The sequence below is a fragment of the Anomaloglossus baeobatrachus genome, chromosome 1, assembly GCF_048569485.1.
Source record: "Anomaloglossus baeobatrachus isolate aAnoBae1 chromosome 1, aAnoBae1.hap1, whole genome shotgun sequence".
Taxonomy (NCBI): domain Eukaryota; kingdom Metazoa; phylum Chordata; class Amphibia; order Anura; family Aromobatidae; genus Anomaloglossus; species Anomaloglossus baeobatrachus.
In genome coordinates, this window is record NC_134353.1 from 571187463 (window position 1) to 571205145 (window position 17683).

The following is a 17683-nucleotide window of genomic DNA, read 5'->3' on the forward strand; positions in this document are numbered from 1 at the left end:
CGATCATGCTATCAGACCTCAGCTGCGGGGGACGGTCCGGCACTGAGGAGGGGAGGGCCGGCGCTGCGGAGGGGAGGGAGGGATTTATCTCCCTCTCTCCTCCATAGCCTGCTATTGCCATTCTCGCCCTGCACTCCCGGTACACTGGTGTACTGCGAGTGCCGTGCGATTTTTCTCTCGACCCATAGACTTGAATAAGGGCGAGAGAAACCAGGAACGCATTACAGTCACAGCATGCTGCGATCGTTTTCTCAGTCCGATTAGGGCTGAGAAAATAATTGGTCATGGTTGCTGACACATAGGCTAATATTGGTCCGAGTGGAATGCGATGTTTTATCGCATTCCACTCGCTCCGATTTTCATGCCGTGTGTCTTAGGCCTAATAAAGAGATGCAGGCCCCAAGTGGATCCGGAGGACGCAGATCCAAATACAAATACGCAAGAGCTTTGTCGTTCCTCCGGACAACTATGGTGTGCAGAAGGTAAATATTCCCGACAACATGTTTTAACTAAAACTGTTTACATGTATAACCTTTCAGCTTTCAGCCAGGGCCAATCAATAGCAATATAATTCATTTTTTCTTTCTTTATCAGGCCCCCTTCACATGTCTGTGAAAATCACGCATGTGTTTCACAGACGTGTCAAAGGTGCGTTTTCCCCTCCGTGTGCCGTTTTTATGGCACTACGTGTGTTCTCCGTGTGTTATCCGTGATAACACACGGAGAACGGAACTTTCTGCTCACCTGTCCCTGGCGTCGCTGTCCGTGGTGCTGATCTTCGGTTTCCGGTCCTGCCGACTCCCCACTGCTGCTGCTGCCAGCCGCAGTGAAGTGAATATTAAATGAGCATAATGACCGGCGATCTGCAGCAAGTGACAGCAGCAGAGACAGAAGGGCTGGAGAAGGTGAGTAAAGATTTTTTTTTTTCTCTGACACATGTGTTTCTCCGGCGCGTGTCACACGGGACCGCAGCCACACTACATCCGTTTGGTACGGGTGCGGGCCGTGTGACACCCGTGCTGCCGGAGAAAAATGGACATGCATCCGTGTGGAGCATACGGACACACGTCTGCTCCACACGGAGGCACGGGCCAATGACTCCACACGTGCGTGCACATAAACCCATTGATTTTAATGGGTTTACGTGTGTCCGTGTCTCCGGTACATACGGGCACGGACCTAGCACGTACCGGAGACACGTGCGTGGGAAGGGGGCCTAACACAGTACTATATGCAGCATTCGGAGCCTGCATCAAACCCTTCTGGAACGATCCCACCGGAGTCCGCCACTGGGGAACACTTAAACATACTCCACCCATCTGCAACTTCCCTGCCTTCTCTCACATCTGGTCCTTCTCTCCCGTCCACCAGCGCTGGAGCATCTGGTCAGACTTCATTACATGAAGCTGCTGGTGACGACGTAGTTTTTCCCCTATCCCACCCCTCTGACACTGCTGCTCTCGGTAGAACACCTTTGGGTTCTGTGCGCCAGCGCCAGAGGGGTCAGGATAGGAGCTATGCGCCCGAGTTTTTGCATCCAAATGCAGCCTTTCAGAATGCAATCAAATTGTTATCTGAACAAACGAGTGGCGGTTTTGACCTCATGCAGAACACTATGCACGGGTTGTGCATGCATCTGGCAGGATGCATTTAGATGCAAGTAAATCGCCAAATCATTGTTTTTTCCAAGCAGTACTCGAGCGCATGGAAACGCTGTCTCTTGACCAGCTCATGCATGTAATACAAGTCTGCTAGTATGCTCTGGCGCAGGTTAGCACAAAACCCCCTCTGCCCACCCCTCGTCCCGCACCTGCCCCCCCTCCAGCCACTGTCCCTCCTCCCCCTCCTGTACAGTACCAGCATCCTGCCTCTTACCAGCTTCCAACCACATTCTGTTCCGCCACTCCCTGCCCACTACCACCGCTCTCCTTCCACACCCATCATGTCCCAAATACAACCCTCTTCTCCACCCACCACCTCTTCTGTCTCCCAATCCCTCCACTCCACCTCTCAATCCTTACCAAATCCCATCCCATCTCCCGTTTTTCCTCTTAGTTTCTCCACCACCCCCTTCACTTTCTGTTAATTCTGTTACTTCCCCACCACCCAACACCACATTCCACCCTCCATACTCCCATTGTCCAAGTGTTCCCATCTGACAGCCCCTCCAGTAATATCTCCACCCCAAACTATACGAATTTATAAAGTTTGATTCATGTAATAAATAAAACATTTTTTTTGCTTAAATCATTTATTTTATTTTTATTTTTTTAATATGGAAAAAAGTTTGGATAACATGGTAAAAAATCTTGGGTAACAAGGTAAAATACAAAAGCTAGAGGTACAATACTTACAAATCTATTAAGGTACAATAATTACAAATTTAACAAGGTACAGAAATGTTACAAATGAAAGTTTTTTAATCTACATAGAAATATTCAATAATTTGATCCTGCCAATCAACTCTACCTTTAGGTGACAGAAAATATTCAGCATATTTGTCCCTGACTTTTGAAACTGCAACACTACTTCTAAAATGAAGATTAATGTAATCACACAAAGAGGTTGGTTCCAGATTCATGTCATCCATGGCGATTTGTTCCTTCGATATAACAAAATTATGCAGTACCACACATGCTTTTACGACCTCATCCACAGTTTGTGTTTAGGTTGATTGCAGTTAACAACACTCTCGATTTTGCTTGTTAGGATCCCAAATGTGCATGCAACCATTCGTCTTGCTCTTGCTAAACGGTAATCAAAAAATGTTTGTGTTGGCGTCAAGCCACGGCTTGAATATGGTTTGAGATGTTCTGAGAGTTGACATGCTTCATCTGCGACAAAAACAAATGGCATTGCTGGTTCAGAGGTGTCTGGAAGCGATCTTGCGGTTGGAAACTCAAAGGTGTTGCCATACAATTGACGCCCCATGCCTGACATTTTAAACACTTGAGAGTCATTTGACCTGCCATAAGCTCCAATGTCCACTGCTACAAATTTCTACTGGGCATCGGTTATTGCCATGAGGACGATAGAAAAAAACTTATTGTAGTTATAGTACTCCGACCCAGAAGTTGCTGATTTAACCATTCGGATATGCTTCCCGTCAACTACCCCCAGGCAATTGGGAAACTGACATATCTAGTGGAATTTCTCGGCAATGTCCAGCCATCTGTCCCTGGTGGGCTGTAGGATGAATTTCTCCTAGAGACAGTCCCACAAGGCTCGGCAGTTATGTCTGACTATTCCAGAGATGGTAGAAATACCTAGTCTAAACTGGTAATGCAGGGACGAAAGCGATTCTCCTGTTGCAAGCAATCTCTAAAGGAAAGACAATAATTAGTAAAAAAAAAAATACCAGCAACAACATTACTGTTAAAAGTCTCCTTAACTGGAGGAGAAACAATAAAAAAAGGCTTACCTAAGCGTAACCAGCAAACGCTGCGCCGGTGATATAGAGTATCGGCAGTAGGTGTCCGTCTTCTGGATCTGGTCTGCAACGTAGTCAACGAGAATGTCAAAATTCTCCACTAACTCTTCGTTGGAACATTTTTCAGGGTTTCCTCTTATCTCCATGTAGAGTGTGGAAAAAAACCAACGGGTGATTCTCTGTGCCGTCAGTGGATGTATCCAAAAGCGACGGCAGCGCGCTGATGCTTCATGCGCTGTCGCTCCTTCTCACGGATTATGACAGCCAACCGATTGGCCTCAAATGTAACGTCAAGCGATATCCTCATGATATTTCCAAGCACAGCTTCCATGTTTGTCTCTTTGCCTCCCTCTTCAACCTGTTAAATATGCTTTAAACCACTGTATATGTAGGTTTTCAGTAGCCAATCAACGTTTTGGAACTGGTTTGAAGTGGGTTTTTTTTTTAAAAAAAAAAACGGATCTGGCATAAAACGGACGAAACGGATGCGCCAAATCCATTTTTGGACGGATCCGGTATGCCGGATCCATCAAAAAATGGATCCGGCGCATCCGTTTTGCACAATCTGTGCCAGATTCCTTGCAACAGGCACACGCTGGATTGTGCCTGACGGCGAAAAACAGATGTGTGAAAGCAGCCTAAGTTTACGGGGGTCATAAGGAAACAGTCCACACCAGAATTGCAGTTTCAACTTGCCAGGTTTTACTTTGTTTTAGTGCTTGGACCCGCTGGTGCCGCTTCCAGACGTTCTCGCTCCCCTTGTTCTCCATGCCAGTTGTGACCTGGGGTGTAGCTGTCCTCCATGCACTCTCGTTTGTATTGGGCTCCCATGGCTTGGAGCTTCTGGGGAACCCCTCCGTTTCTATCTTGGTACTATTGCAGGCAGCCTGGACTATTTAAGGGGTTCAATCCCCGGTCCCCTCTTTGCTGCTGATGCTTCAGACTCTTTGATTGGCGATGGAACCTGGAGATCTTCTCGCCAGGCAGATTTAACAGTTGACCATAAAGTGTCCCGCTGTCCTAAGGTCTGCACCACACCTTGTGCTGAGTCCTGTGAGCCTAGGTTCCAGACTTCCACAGGTGTCACACGGTTCCTGGAGTATTCCACTTCCACAGGCAACCCACGGTCCCTGGAGTCCTGGTTCCTTACTCCACAGTCCCTCACTCCTGTTACAGCACTCCGTTGTTACTGCAGGTCTGGTTACACCTTTCCTTTCTTTCTTTCTCTCATTCCTTCACTTGCTCCTTTCCACTCTCCTCACTCCTCTTCCTTTAGCTCACTTAACTTACTACTTCCTCCCGCTTACTTCCCAACTGACCACTGGCCCCTCCCCTTGCTGGGTCTCTCCCTACAAATTGGTTGGCGACTATCCAATTAGCGCTTATCGTTTTTACCTGTTGCTAGGCAGTCTCCCAGTCTGGAATTGGGGTTGTGTATGTGGCCTGAGGGTGCTGGTGTGTTGACTTGCATGGATATTAAAGGGTTTGGGTTTCCACGTTCACATTTGTGGCACCTGGTACCGCAGGGATGCTACATATACAATAACAACAGAAATTACACAGGAAACATACATAGAGTATGTATACAGGTGTAGTTCACCGTATATTATTACAAATAGATTGAACTCTAAAATGTAAAGAATATTTCCCCACCTGTCATACATGGCATTTCTTTTGTTAAATATATAACTTTTATTGAATATTAATAAAATATATTTATAGTGTCCATGTGGGAACCATTAATTAAAACTAAAAAAAAAACGTGCTCAGTATTTTCAACAGGGCTGTGGCGTCGGTAAGCCAAACCTTCGACTCCGACTACGACTCCTCAATTTCCCTTGCACCGACTCCACGACTCCGACTCCCACATACATTGTTTGTAGTTAAGTGAAAAATTTATTGTAGTGCAGACATTTAATCATTTTTATGATACAATAATCAAGATATTTAGATAGAACATAAAATATATTTATTGGAATACAACTTTAGAACACAAAAACTGTAATAAATTGTAAATATGTAATACACTATGTAATATACAGTGATTACATATATATTCTGTGTATATAAATATTACATATTGTATTACATATTTAGGCCCTGTGCGCACTTACCGTTTTTTGCCGCGGATTTCCTGCGGATTTGCTGCATGTTTCGCTCCAGAAAATGTTCATAACATCTCTGCAGTGAATCACCAGCAAAACCTATGGAAAAAAAAATGCTGTGCGCACTATGCGGAATTTGACAGCTGCATGTTTTGCTGCGGGATTCCCGCAGCAAAAACAATTGCATGTCACTTCTTTTCCGCACGTCGCTGCGGGATTTCACTCCATTGACTGCAATGTAATCGTGAAATCCCGCAGAGAATAACGCAGGCAGCAAATTCTGTGCGGTTCATTGCGTTTTCCTGCGTTATTCCCTCCGGTATTTCGCGGTTTACCTGCGGTAATGTACATCGCTTGCCTGCGGTTTGCAGGGAAGTGATGTCATTACAGGAAGAGAAAGCAAAGCAGAGAGTAAACACACACATCACAGACACACAGACATAGGACATAGACACAGACATATAGAATACACATAGAAAGCAAACGGAAATATAGAAAACAAAACACATGGGCTCCGCCGTATTTTTACCTTCCAGCTGAGGTAAGCACACGGCGGTCTGGTATTCTCAGGCTGGGGAGGGCGAGGGTCAGGGTTAATGTCCCCCGCCTCCCTCCCGCAGCCGAGAATATCAGCTGCAGCTGCCCCGGGACTGTCGCACGCATTATGCGGCAGTACCGGAGTGTCCCCAGCTCTTCTTGTTGCCGTGATGCAGTGGCAATCAAGGTAATGTAAGGAGTTAATGGCGGCGCATCTCCGCCACTAAGTCCAGGCTTGATCATGGCAGCGTCTATGTGACAGCTTACATGATCAACCCGTAAGTAAAGTGAAAAAACACACACACAGAAGAATCCTTTATTTTAAATAAAACACAAAAAAGCTCCTGGTTCACCCGTTTATTAACCCCCCCGAAACACACCGCTCCGGCGTAATCCACGTCCTGCGATGCTTGAATCCAGCCGCGACTGACACAGACACTGCGCTGAATGCAGCTTCGCAGCGAGACAGCAGAGGTAATTACCGGTCATTTCCCACGGCCGGTAATGTGAACTCACTGCTGACCGTGAGAAATGCAGCGTATGCTCACAGGGACTCTATCTATCTATCTATTCTTCTATCTATTCTTCTATCTATCCCTCTGTCTGTCTATCTATCTATTCTTCTGTCTATTTCTCTATCTCAGAATGAAATGAGTTGTTTTTTTTTCTTTTGTCAATGTGCTTTATTGCATTGAATGCAATAAAGCACATGTACCAACCCGCACGCGACAAAACCGCGGCAATACCACGAACAATACCGCGTTAAAACCGCAGCAAACCGCATGCGGTTTTCGGGTGCGGTTTGTCGCGGTTTTTTACCACGAGTGCGGTAATCTTTCAATGCCTGCGGAATTTTCTTGAGAAAATTCCATTTTCCAGTGCGCACATAGCCTTACAATTTATTACAGTTTTTTGTGTTCTAAAGTTGTATTCCAATAAATATATTTTATGTTCTATCTAAATATCTTGATTATTGTATCATAAAAATGATTAAATGTCTGATGTTCACATTGCACTACAATACATTTTTCACTTAAATATAAGCAATATACTAAATGTTATTATTTAGTATGTTTTTGTTGAAAACTGTTTTTTGCCACTTACATAGTGTATTACTAGTGTTATATATAAGTGGCAAAAAACAGTTTTCAACAAAAACATACTAAATAACATTTGTGCAGTCTATGAATTTTTTTCTAAGAAATAGAATTGCTTCCATCAGATCCTCCTTCATAGATGACCTCAAATCTGACCTAATAATTTTAAGGCTAGAGAACAACCTCTCTACAGTAACTTGGGTTGGAGGCAAAGCCGTAACCACATGGGCAACATCTCTAACAATTTCCAAGTATAGAAGAATTGCCTCATGCACAGTCAGTTTTGAGGAATGGTTGAATTTTTCTATTTCTTTGAGAGCAAGTGAAAAATTCTACTGGAATCTGGTCAATCTGCTGCTATAGGAGACGGACTGAAATCTTTTTCCTTGCGGCAACACTTTGCTGCTCCATGTCATCCAAATACTTGTCAAAGTTAAAGGGAACCTGTCATCAGAAATTTCGCCCAAAAGCTAAAAGATTCCCCCTCTGCAGCTCCTGGGCTGCATTCTAGGAAGGTCCCTGTTATTATTGTGCCCCATGTGAGACCAAAATAAAGCCTTTATAAAGTTCTACCTTTTTGTATGCAGCTTCTGTAAATCCGTCACGGGGGCGGGCTCTCTGCCGTCCGTTATTCTGCCTCCTGGTTCTGTATGCCGCCCCCATCGCTCCTTTCCATATCTGATGCACCGCCCACTGCTCCAGCCATCCCCGCGCATGCCCAGTGCCAGTCTCACAGGACTGAGCAGTGTGACCGCTGGTGACGTGTGCGCAGGCAAGTGATTATGGACGGGACTGTGACTGTTATCAGCAAGTACCCGGCCATAATCTCGTGAGCGCGCAAACCTCTCCAGCATTCACACTGAGCTCAGTGTAGATGCTAGACTGTATGGGCTGCTTCCAGGGATGACGTCCCTTTGTCATGTGATAGGGGCGTGTTCGAAATACTATCACGTGACAAAGGGACGTCATTCCTGGAAGCAGCCCATACAGTCTAGCATCTACACTGAGCTCAGTGTGAATGCTGGAGAGGTTTGCGCGCTCAAGAGATTATGGCCGGGTACTTGCTGATAACAGTCACAGTCCCGTCCATAATCACTTGCCTGCGCACACGTCACCAGCGGTCAAACTGCTCAGTCCTGTGAGACTGGCACTGGGCATGCGCGGGGATGGCTGGAGCAGTGGGCGGTGCATCAGATATGGAAAGGAGCGATGGGGGCGGCATACAGAACCAGGAGGCAGAATAACGGACGGCAGAGAGCCCGCCCCCGTGACGGATTTACAGAAGCTACATACAAAAAGGTAGAACTTTATAAAGGCTTTATTTTGGTCTCACATGGGGCACAATAATAACAGGGACCTTCCTAGAATGCAGCCCAGGAGCTGCAGAGGGGGAATCTTTTAGCTTTTGGGCGAAATTTCTGATGACAGGTTCCCTTTAAACTCCTCATCTGATGAGGATGAAGATATGGCAGCAGTAGCACTGTCAGGACCCAAGTCCTCTTGCGCCTGGCAGTCCTGTAGCCCCTCATCCTAACTGCTACCTCACTGAAAGCTTTTTTTCCTTTAGTAAGCTGTTGATCATCAAGCTGTATACCATGACTTGGGTCCACATAAACAGCTGCCAGAAGAATTTTATTTTCCAGTAGCTGTGTCTCTCTCTATTTCATTGAAGCAGAAATGCCATCTGGGATTAAACCTCCCCTTTGGGACAGGCAAAATAGCAAGTTCTTCGACTCCCTTATGAAAATGCCAGGAGTTAAATCCTCAGCTTGTAATTTTTTAGTCACGGTAAATGGGTGATTAAGCAATTCCTTCAATTCAGCCACCTGTGTCCATTGACCTTCATTTAAGGTTACTTGAGGGTTCACCACATCTATAAGAAATTATTTTAGTTCAAGCAATCGCTCAGTCATTAAATAAGTGCTGCCTCACCGAGTGGCTTGAGTAACAATTGCCCCTTCCCCAGCACGTCTCTTCAAGATGGAATCAATTTTAGGGGGTTCTGGTGGCAATAACCAATTTCCTCACTTTTCCAATCAGATTTCCAGCATGTCCGCCCAGTTTCACACATCCGGCTTTTCGACGGTCTGGCGGATGCGGCGCATGCCAGTTCAGTACGATACAGTACAGTGGCAGCACCACAACTTCCGGGTCACATGACAGCATGTGACCGGCGTTTGTCGCGCTGCCACTGTACTGTATACACTGTACTGGAGTGCGCCGCATCCGCCAAACCGGCGAAAAGCCGGATGTGTGAAACCGGGGTCCCTCTTGCAGACTATCTCTTATTGCCAGCTGCAGCGTGTGCACAACACAGCGCATGTGATGAATATGAAAGTGTTTTGAAGCAGCTTCAACAAGATCATCTAATCCTAAAGTATCATTTTGATGTTCTTCTGTTGTAATATCTGTTTGTTCCTCAGTTACATAAACAGCACTGTGGCCTTCCATCTCACACATACTGAATGCTACATTTTCTTCTAACTGTTGTTCATTACTCTCATTCATCAGTTTAATTGTACTTATGTTTGAAGCATTGTTTGTTACAATGGCAAGAACCTGTTCTTTTTTGCGTTCCTAATCTTGCAGAACGTTTTCCGTTAAAAGTCCAGTCACACATAACTACGTCACAGTTCCCGGATCGTTGCTGAGTCGTTGGTGAAATCGTATGTGAGGTGTCACACACACCGACTTTAGGAACGAGCATGCGACCTGTATAACAGTCTTGTAAATCGTCGGGACCCTGTCACACAACAGCTGTGGTAACGATTGCGATCTCGATTAGGGGCGTAGTGAAACGCAGTGAGCCACATAGGCGTGCATTTGCGTCGCCTTTTCCGCATGCCTCCGCTCCGATTGTTGGCCAATACTGCGTTCTGATTGGGCGGGTGGGCGGGCCTAAAAGGTAACTTTTGTATCGCGTCATCCTTTGTCACTTCTTTTGAGCTTTGCTTTGAGAATAGAACCTGCGACTCCACCCTGATTCATTCATACTTTGTACCCGGTTGCTTGCTTGCTTTTCGGATCGAAGCTGCATCTGCACCCGGATTCATCCCTCCTTCGTTCCCAAGTGTTTATCAGCGCCAACCAATCGGTGCAGAGGGGGTGTGGAAACGGGGACGCAACTACACACTTACGTGCCACACTAAAGTTCTAATCTAGGTCGTTAACGAAATCGTAGGTAGGTGTCTAACAGATCCATCCTGCCCAGCAGGACTCCAACGAGCCAAAAATGGCCCAGGCTGTTCAGCATCGACCAACGATTTCACAGCAGGGGGTGGATCGTTGGTACGTGTCAAACATGACGAGATCGCTAGTAAAGTCGTTGTTGCGTCACAGAAACTGTGACGTAGCAACGATCTCGTTCATGATCTCATTATATGTGAAGTGGCCTTAAGGCCTGGAAAAACTGGCTGATGTGATGAGCTTTACTATCTTTTACTGCCAGTGTCTTGGTGACAATTTCTTTTTTGTCACAAACATATCGAACATTGATGGCAAAATAATTCAGTGAAATGCAGTGACTCTGCACATCCCAGCAAAGGCAATGGGTTTCAAGATAGGACATTCAGATGTAACGGGGTGCCAGGGGTGCCTCGGGGGTTGTAGTCATGGCCCCTTTTTCTATCAGGCGTACCCCCGGCTCCGCCATCACTTTTGGGACAGGGGATTGTTCTGTGGGGCAGAGTGTGGTGGAGAAGAGCACACTATCGGCCGCAGGAAGACTCTTCAGGCAGGGATCAGTTGAACCAAACGACATGTTTATTGCACCGAGTTTCACAAACAGCTCAATGCACGGATCTTGTAGCACACGGTCACAATTCCTGTCCGGGGAAATCTTTCCTTGTCGTCTCCTCTAGTGGGGATGTGCCCGGCTACTCTACTTCACCTAGGCTCCCACTCCGGCTATCACAGACTTGACCCACACAATTTCTGTTTCACCATTGAGGACACTTTTTCTCTTCTTTCCTTCGTTCTTTCTGTCCACTCAGCTCCCACACTCTGCCCCTGCTGTTCCTTCTCCCCCGTCCCGAAATCCACTGACTTCAACACACACACCTCTCCCTTTCCCCCTAAGCTGCCGACTCCTCCCTCCTGCACAGTTTCTATGGGGACAGCCGTCCCACCCGGGCTCTAGGGGAAAACCCAGTACACAGTAAAAACATTTTTATTAATAACATCAACATTAACTACTTTATCTACCCCAGCGTGGGGTATCTTCAGGGGAAAAACTGCACCTCCTTGTAAGGGATCTGTCCACCCCTTACATTCCTCCCCTCTTTTTGCCTTAGCCTCCCGGCAAGGCTCGCACCTGTAAAACACAATTTAGCAGCAAGACAAACTTTGGATAAAACTTTAAAACCTTCTTGAACAGAGACAACCACTGAGCGCACAAGTTCTGCGCCCGGAGTCCCTCCCTGGGAGCTCCCGGTCTTTGTAGGCAGTGTGCCCGGAGGCCTTGAGCAGGCACTCCCGGTCTTTGCTGGTCTTCTGCCCGGAGGCTTTCACAGCACTCCCGGTCTTGGTAGGCAGGAGCACAAACAATAAAGTCTCCGTTTACATCACAGAGGGAGCCCCTTGCACAGTCCGACATCAGGCCCCTTCCGGGCTCGGTAACTTGAACATGGTTGCAAACTGTAAACTTTTCCCGGCTCTTTCAACAATGCCGGTACTTAACACGAACATGTCCATTACCTCCGGTCATTACGGTTCACACGGGATGGTACGCGTGCTGCCATTCGGCCCGCTGGGCCCTCACATATTCGGAGCGGGACTGACCTGGCAAGCGGCGCAGCCTCCGGAACGGTTCGTAATTGACTGGTGGTTCTAACGCCTCTGTCTCCGGTTTTGCCTCTTCAACCCCCGACGGGGGTGACGGGATCGCTGAACGGGACGGCTGGGGACTACCCACGACGATCACCGGGTGTGTGACCATACTCTGGTGGATCGCTAACACCGCCGGTGTCCCCTTTTCTGGGTCAGCACTCAGTCCTGTCATGACTTCTGGCGACACCGCCAGCGTGTTTCTCGGCCGGGAAATCTCAGCCAGCACCGGTCTCTGTTGTGTACGTCTCCGGTACTGACACTCTTCCCATTCGATCTCTTGCTGCCACTGTGCGGCCTCTTGTGCAGTGGGCATCCGGGTCACTCCTACGGCAAATAGGCCCCGGCATCCCACTTCTCTCCAGAACTTCACTTTTTCTCCCGGGTACAGGGTATGCAGACGTTGGGGCAAACCCTCAGTGTCCAGGTTAACCCGGTTGTAGAAAAAATGGTCCCCGGTCTCTTCGTCCTCTATGAACCCATAGCCCTCCGCCTGATTGAATTTGACCACGGTACCAACGGTGCACTGCCGTTCAAACTCGTCGCTAAGGGGACCGGCCATCATCTCACGGGCCACGGTCTCGGCCAGTAACCTTTCCTGCACCGGATCGGGTTCAGGCGGTGGGGACTTTCGCTGAGTCAGGGGCGTCGGCTTTACCGGCTCCCACAAGAATCCCCACTCGTCTTCCTCAAACTCCGGGGTATGTTGCTCTCCCGGGGCCGGAACTTCTGTGGGGGCTGGAGGACCCACCTTGTCTGGTTTAACCACCTCCGGACACTGGAGTGGTGTTCCCAGGACTTTGCTTCCCGCCTGCAGTTGTGTCTTGTAAGTGGCCCGGACTTCAGTAGAGGTTTCACCGGTCGCGGCATCCCAGGAGGTGAACCACGTTATTTTTGCAGGTCGCTCCGGACCTCCTGGCACAGCCGGCAACCTTATGGTAAATGCCTCCTCGGCTACACTCTGCCGCAGGCGTCCTCTTCCCAGGCTGGTGGCTATCAGCGCACCTGCTGCAGCTTGCTGCCTGGTCTGTGGCTCCATCTCACTTGCAATCAGCAGTTGAGTTGGCGTCTCCTGTAATGGCGCCAAGGCAGGTGCAGATGCTGGGTAAGGTGGAGGCGGGCCTTCTTTTCCCGCTCTTGGATACACTCCACCCCCATTCTCGCACATTGAATCGACCCAACCTAGGCGGCCCTTCTTTTTTTCTGTAACGCCGCCCACTTCACATGTCTTCAGCAGCATCCTGGGGCCAGCACCTCCCCTCTTTGGGCGGCGTACTCCGTACTTCTTTTTCTTCGCCGGCCAGCCCCAGGTTTTTCTTTTGGCGCCAATCTTCCGCGCACTCACTGTGTTCGTGAAGACGGCGGCCATCTTAGCGTCATCTTGTGCCCGGTCCAACGCCTTAGGCACCACTTGTTCTTCCCAATATGGAACCGGGACCCTTCGCCAATAGTCCGGATCCTGCCGACTACGCCACATGTAACGGGGTGCCAGGGGTGCCTCGGGGGTTGTAGTCGTGGCCCCTTTTTCTATCAGGCGTACCCCCGGCTCCGCCGTCACTTTTGGGACAGGGGATTGTTCTGTGGGGCAGAGTGTGGTGGAGAAGAGCACACTATCGGCCGCAGGAAGTCTCTTCAGGCAGGGATCAGTTGAACCAAACGACATGTTTATTGCACCGAGTTTCACAAACAGCTCAATGCACGGATCTTGTAGCACACGGTCACAATTCCTGTCCGGGGAAATCTTTCCTTGCCGTCTCCTCTAGTGGGGATGTGCCCGGCTACTCTACTTCACCTAGGCTCCCACTCCGGCTATCACAGACTTGACCCACACAATTTCTGCTTCACCATTGAGGACACTTTTTCTCTTCTTTCCTTCGTTCTTTCTGTCCACTCAGCTCCCACACTCTGCCCCTGCTGTTCCTTCTCCCCCGTCCCGAAATCCACTGACTTCAACACACACACCTCTCCCTTTCCCCCTAAGCTGCCGACTCCTCCCTCCTGCACAGTTTCTATGGGGACAGCCGTCCCACCCGGGCTCTAGGGGAAAACCCACTACACAGTAAAAACATTTTTATTAATAACATCAACATTAACTACTTTATCTACCCCAGCGTGGGGTATCTTCAGGGGGAAAACTGCACCTCCTTGTAAGGGATCCGTCCACCCCTTACACAGACACAGCGTTTTGTGAGGATCCTCACAAAGAATGAGCATGTCAGTTTGTGTGGTGTTTTTCTAATCTGCTTTTGCTATTGAAAGCATTATTTATCAGCTAAAAAACCTTTCAGGTGATGCGATTTTTTAAAAAGCTGATCTGCTTTTGCAGCTGAAAAACGTATCCTCAAAAAACGCAGCAAAAACGCTGTGTGAATGTAGCCTTAGATCAGGAATAGAACAGACATTTATAGGACATTTCATAACTTTCCCAAATTCCTATGAAAAAATATTCAGTACATTTTGCATTGCACTACTATCCCCAATTTATACATTTATTTCCAACTCTGACTCCACTAAAATGAGCTCCGACTCAGACTCTACGACTCCGACTCAAACTCCACAGCCTGGTATTCAAACCATGCTGATTGGCCTATCTGCAATAATATTGTATTCTGTATATAGGTATAATATATTTAGTAGGAGGTGCACTAACCAAGTCCGCATGGGGACAGCCCTCAATGTGCTAGATGGCTCAACTGGGGTGGATATTTAACATTAAGCCATCAAATGCCATGTCTCCCTCCAAAGTGGTTTGCTGTTCGCAGAAGTATATGCTGTCATATATAACGTTAATATTCTGCGCAGTTTGTATCAAGCAATGATTTTTGTGTGGGAATGATCATGGTACCAACCAAACATAAATACTGTGCACAATCCTCATACATCGAATTATGTGCACAAGGGTTTGTACTGCACACAGTCTATAGTAACCCCTTCACCCCGGTCAATTTTCCTTTTTTTCGTTTTTGTATTTTGCTCCCCTTCTTCCGAGAGCTGTAACTTTTTTATTTTTCCGTCAATCTTACCATATAAGTTGTACTTTTAAATGAAATCATGAGTTTTAGCATATAGTGTACAGAAAAATTACAAAAAAATTCCAAGTGCGGAAAAATTGCAAAAAAGGTACGATTGCATAACAGTCTTGGGGGTATTTTATTCATCGTGTTCACTATATGGTAAAACAGATATTTTGGTGTGATGCCTCAGGTCAGTACGTGCTCATAGACACCAAACATGTATAGTGTGGCGCCCTGTACTAGCCAGGTCGTCACAGGTACTACAACACAACACCCCCCACCCCGAGATAGGCACATCAGTCAGACACAAATCCTTGTTGCTTCCCTCCAGGGGCTGATGTCCACACCAGGTGGGGTGGAGCCAGGTGGTTGGCCCCACCCACTGAGGAGTTCACAGTCCTGGAGGCGAGAAAAGGAAGTCAGTCAGAGTTGAGTGAGGGAAGTAAAGGACTAAGGAGTGAAGTGGTAGTAGAGGAGCAAACTGACTGTGTCCGGGTACGTGGCCCGGGCACCAAGAGCAAGGTTGGCAGACGGTGGTGGCCGTCTGCAGGAGAGGCAGATCAACGCGGAACCGTAGGACCGGGGACGGGCGGTGGCCCGCTGGTACTGAACCGAGGAGCGAAGTGAAGCCAGCACAAACCAGCAGGGCCTGCGGACCCTGACCAGGCTTGGAGTCGCCGTTAAACAGGTCAAATCCGTTAGTGACCGGAACCCCAGGGGTTTCCAAACAGCCAAGACCCGATTGAAGGCAACCGTCCAAACAGCAGAAGGGAAATACAGCTACCGCCACAGCTAGAGTTGCCAGAGCCTGCGGGCAAAAGGGCTCCTCCAGCCCCTATACAGTCAGGGCCAGAAATATTTGGACAGTGACACAAGTTTTGTTATTTTAGCTATTTACAAAAACATGTTCAGAAATACAATTATATATATAATATGGGCTGAAAGTGCACACTCCCAGCTGCAATATGAGAGTTTTCACATCCAAATCGGAGAAAGGGTTTAGGAATCATAGCTCTGTAATGCATAGCCTCCTCTTTTTAAAGGGACCAAAAGTAATTGGACAAGGGACTCTAAGGGCTGCAATTAACTCTGAAGGCGTCTCCCTCGTTAACCTGTAATCAATGAAGTAGTTAAAAGGTCTGGGGTTGATTACAGGTGTGTGGTTTTGCATTTGGAAGCTGTTGCTGTGACCAGACAACATGCGGTCTAAGGAACTCTCAATTGAGGTGAAGCAGAACATCCTGAGGCTGAAAAAAAAGAAAAAATCCATCAGAGAGATAGCAGACATGCTTGGAGTAGCAAAATCAACAGTCGGGTACATTCTGATAAAAAAGGAATTGACTGGTGAGCTTGGGAACTCAAAAAGGCCTGGGCGTCCACGGATGACAACAGTGGTGGATGATCGCCGCATACTTTCTTTGGTGAAGAAGAACCCGTTCACAACATCAACTGAAGTCCAGAACACTCTCAGTGAAGTAGGTGTATCTGTCTCTAAGTCAACAGTAAAGAGAAGACTCCATGAAAGTAAATACAAAGGGTTCACATCTAGATGCAAACCATTCATCAATTCCAAAAATAGACAGGCCAGAGTTAAATTTGCTGAAAAACACCTAATGAAGCCAGCTCAGTTCTGGAAAAGTATTCTATGGACAGATGAGACAAAGATCAACCTGTACCAGAATGATGGGAAGAAAAAAGTTTGGAGAAGAAAGGGAACGGCACATGATCCAAGGCACACCACATCCTCTGTAAAACATGGTGGAGGCAACGTGATGGCATGGGCATGCATAGCTTTCAATGGCACTGGGTCACTTGTGTTTATTGATGACATAACAGCAGACAAGAGTAGCCGGATGAATTCTGAAGTGTACCGGGATATACTTTCAGCCCAGATTCAGCCAAATACCGCAAAGTTGATCGGACGGCGCTTCATAGTACAGATGGACAATGACCCCAAGCATACAGCCAAAGCTACCCAGGAGTTCATGAGTGCAAAAGAGTGGAACATTCTCCAATGGCCAAGTCAATCACCAGATCTTAACCCAATTGAGCATGCATTTCACTTGCTCAAATCCAGACTTAAGATGGAAAGACCCACAAACAAGCAAGACCTGAAGGCTGCGGCTGTAAAGGCCTGGCAAAGCATTAAGAAGGAGGAAACCCAGCGTTTGGTGATGTCCATGGGTTCCAGACTTAAGGCAGTGATTGCCTCCAAAGGATTCGCAACAAAATATTGAAAATAAAAATATTTTGTTTGGGTTTGGTTTATTTGTCCAATTACTTTTGACCTCCTAAAATGTGGAGTGTTTGTAAAGAAATGTGTACAATTCCTACAATTTCTATCAGATATTTTTGTTCAAACCTTCAAATTAAACGTTACAATCTGCACTTGAATTCTGTTGTAGAGGTTTCATTTCAAATCCAATGTGGTAGCATGCAGAGCCCAACTCGCAAAAATTGTGTCACTGTCCAAATATTTCTGGACCTAACTGTACATGCTGGGGAGCGGGTTACCGGTGGGAAGCCATCGGGACCAAAGATACACAACAGGTGCAGGGAAAGGCAGCCACCACCAACCGTCCGGGAGAAACCACAGCAGCCGGCTGCGGGACCTGTCCATCCAGCCGTTTGTTTTACCAGAGACTTGCATCCGTTTGTGGCTGAGTGAGTACTACC